The sequence below is a fragment of the Gossypium arboreum genome, chromosome 4 (genome assembly GCF_025698485.1).
Source record: "Gossypium arboreum isolate Shixiya-1 chromosome 4, ASM2569848v2, whole genome shotgun sequence".
Taxonomy (NCBI): domain Eukaryota; kingdom Viridiplantae; phylum Streptophyta; class Magnoliopsida; order Malvales; family Malvaceae; genus Gossypium; species Gossypium arboreum.
In genome coordinates this window covers 78,214,066-78,218,109 of record NC_069073.1, presented here as the reverse complement: position 1 = coordinate 78,218,109, position 4,044 = coordinate 78,214,066, and the positions used below count along the sequence as shown (strand labels likewise).

The 4,044-nt window shown below is 37.6% G+C and overlaps 1 non-coding gene across 1 annotated transcript; it reads right to left on the bottom strand.

The window, feature by feature from the left end:
• Positions 1-936: 936 nt before the first annotated feature.
• Positions 937-1,043, bottom strand: LOC128292093 (small nucleolar RNA R71). The gene has a single exon (XR_008282078.1). It is a non-coding gene; the product is annotated as a small nucleolar RNA R71 (small nucleolar RNA).
• Between the last annotated feature and the right edge of the window lie 3,001 nt (positions 1,044-4,044).

The window sequence follows — 4,044 nt, the reverse complement described above, 5'->3', positions numbered from 1 at the left end:
CGAACTTACTAAGCTTAAATGCTTACTTTGTGTTATTTTTCGTGTTTTATAATGAATCGGAGACTTGTTCGAGCTGGAAGCTTATCAGAGCTATATCACACTATCCATCAGCTCTTTTGGTACATTTGATTGTTAAATTTTAGTTATAGTGGCATGTATAGGTATTTTGGCTAATGTTGGCCTATATGTACATATTTTGGTATGTATATAAGTAGTATTAACATGGTTGATGTATGGCTTATTTTATGATTGATTAATTAAAGGTAAAATGATAGTTAAATGTGTTTTGTGATATGATGAATTTGGGTTAAATTGGTACTTTGCTATGGAAGACATATATGTATATTAAGGCTAATAATTGACTGGTATATTTGGTACAATTTAGTATGTTTTCTAAAAAATTCTTTGAGTTTCCGATTTATTCCTGACTTTTTTCTAACGCATATTTGGGGCATCTAGGGCTCGTATAAGGGACAATATGTATGTTTTGACTTAGTTTTAATATGTTTATTTCTATGACCTGAAATATTTGAAATTTATGTCTGTTTGAAATGTAAACTCAGGTAATGCTCTATAACCCTATTTTAGCGACGGATATGGGTCAAAGGTGTTACAATCCGGGTTTAGGAGACCTGAAAATGAGGCAAAATAGTTCAAGCTGAACCAGTCATGTTTTAGATGCTTCAAACAATGGGCCAATTCAGTGGAATGCCTACCGAAGATCCTCATCTTCACTTAAGACTGTTCATGGAGGTGAGTGATTCTTTCAAGTTAGCCGAAGTACCTGAAGATGCACTGCGATTAAAGTTGTTCCCATATTCACTAAGGGATAGAGCTCAAGCCTGGTTGAACTCATTGCCACCAAATTTCATTTCCACATGGCAAGAGTTAGCAGAAAGATTCCTCATGAAGTATTTCCCGCCTAGCAAGAATGCTAAGTTGAGGAATGAGATCACTGCTTTCCAACAATTGGATGATGAGTCCTTGTATGAGGCATGGGAAAGGTACAAAGAATTATTACAAAAGTTCCCTTATCATGGAATCCCTTATTGCATCCAACTCGAGATGTTTTATAATGGTCTCAATGCTTACAAAAGGGTGGTAGTGGACGCTTCTACTAATGGTGATCTTCTTTAACGAGGCTTTTGAAATCATTGAGAGAATTGCTAGCAACATTTATCAATGTCCAACTGATCGAGTAGTATCATGAAGATGAGTCACTGAGTACACGAAGTGGACGCTCTCACTTCACTTGCATCTCAGGCATCTTCAATTTCCTCAATGCTTAGAAAATTTCCCACTAATGGGTTTGATAGTTTGGTAGCTCTGCCACTGAATCACTTTGAAAATATAGCTTATGTCTATTGTAGGGAAGGACATTTGTTTGACGAATGTCCATCAAACCCAAAATTCATGTATTACATGGGTAATTAGAACCAAAATTGAGAAAGGGCAATGGCTGCAATCCAATTTTTATAACCCATCTTAGCGAAAGCACCATAATTTCTCTTGGAGTAACCAAGGGGCTAGAACCAGTAACACTTATGTCCAACCTAGACCAACCCAGCCACCTGTTTTTACCCAACAAGTTTAGAAGCAACCTCAAGCTGAATCTCCCAATGGCTTAGAAAACTTTTTGAAGGCATACATAGCCAAAAATGATGCCTTAATCCAAAGCCAAGTAGCCATATTGTAAAACCTGCAAAACCAAATGGGCTAGCTTAACATTGAACTCAGGAACCATCCACAAGGTGTTTTGCCTAGTGATACGAAGAATCCAAGAAATCTGGGGAAGGTGACATTGAGGAGAGGAAAGACATTAGAGCCCAACATTGTCATAGTTGAAGAGGAGCTAGCTGATGCTCAAGACTCATAGGAAGTTCAACCGAGTGCTGAAATTCCAGTTCCACAAGAGCGTAAATCTATAAAACCCGATAAGGTAATTTCTGAACCAATCAATTTTGATAAACTAGTAGCTTCGTTAGATGTAGAGTTGCCACCGAATATGAATCGACCAGTTCCAGTAAATAATCCCCCACCACCCTACCCTCAAAGACTTCAAAAGAAAAAGCAATAAGTCCAATTCAAGAAGTTCCTAGACGTACTCAAGCAATTTCATATCAACACGCCATTGGTTGATGCACTTGAAGAAATGTCTAATTACATCAAATTCATGAACGATATCCTATCTAAAAAATGAAGACCAGGAGAATTTGAGACAGTAGCCTTAACAAAGGAATGTAGTGCATATCATTAAGACAAACTACCCATAAAGTAGAAGGATCTTGGATGTTTTACCATACCTTGCAACATTGGAGCAACGTATTGTGGTAAGGCACTATGTGATTTGGGTGCTGTCATCAACTTGATTCCCATGTCTATATTCAAATAGTTGGGGAAAGGTGAAGTTAGACCTACTATGGTTACAGTTCAATTAGCAGATCATTCATTAGCATATCCAGAAGGAAAAATCAAGGATGTATTGGTATGTGTAGACAAATTTATTTTGTAACACCCCTTACCCGTATTCGACACCGAAACAAGGTATAAGGCATTACCAGATTTAATCTCAAACAAACATTCAAAACTGAGACATGAAATTCCACTCAAATTTAAAACTTTTCGAAAACATTCATATCGTCCCTTAAACGAGCCTAGGAGGCTTAAAACATACACTGGAAGTGGTTCGAAACTAAACTGAGAGCTTTAGAAAACTTTCCAACACTTAGAAAATTTTCAGAAGAACAGGGGTCACACGCCCGTGTGGGTAGGCTATGTGGTCACAAGCCCATGTGGGTAGGCCATGTGGTCACACGGCCATGTCCCTAACCCGTGTAACTCTCTATTTATGACATCATCAACAAACTGTGATCACATGGCTAAGTCACACGCCCATGTGCTTAGGCCATGTGGGCGATTTAAATTTCATAATTTTTCATAAAATAGGTGCAGACTTCACATGCCCTGGGTACACACTCGTGTCCCTGGGCCGTGTCCTTCACATGGCTGAGACACTCGGCCATGTCTTTGCCTGTGTTCAAAGCTAAAATTGAAAAATGCAAGGGACACATGTCTGGATCACACACCCATAGGGCAAGCTGTGTGTCACACACAACCTAGACACACGCTCATGTGTCTACCTGTGTGGAAAAAATAAGGCTATTTACCAAGCCATTTTGCACCCTTACTTGTACCAACCTACACAAAAACAACCAACACAAATCCAAGGATATTCATACAACCAAATCAGCCACAACCTAGTCATTCACACATCAGTTACATGCTATTTTCTATCACATACAACATCTCATACTTATCATCTTAAACCATGCAATATCCACATCCATGAAGGGCATCATCATATGAATATATATACTTAAGCCAATATTAGCCAATTTCAATGGCCATTCACAATGTAACACCCCTTACCCGTATCCAAGGCTGGAACAGAGTACGAGGCATTACCAAACTTAACAATACACATAGACAAAAACCGAGCCCTAAAATTTCATTTAATTCAAAACTTTTCGAACACATGCATAATAAACAAAGCTAACTATATCATCACATCAAAACATAGGACATGGCACGATTAATTAAACTTATAAACCATAATGGATAAGGACTACATCTCATGATCATATACGATAACTCAATGCAAACTGATACGTATGGTCAAAATCATAATAAAAATACATATCACAAACCAACTTCCTATACATGCCACTCACTTGATATTTCTAATATTTGAATTAACTCTCCCAAAATGATAGTTTGATAGTGTGATTTTGTCTCCGACGATCTCCAACCCCGAGCCGACCTGCCAATACTAAAGAAATGGAGAGTATGGGTAAGCTTTACGCTTAGTAAGTTCATATGAAAATAATAAGCAATTACTACCACGCTTTTCAAGATAAAACACTATAATTGTACAATTACACATGTTCGATTTCTGTTTGTGTTATCGAAGTTACATTACTAAATCATTCATATCTGAAGCTAAAAAACTCCAAATTTAGTTTCATTAATTTTCCTTGAGACTAG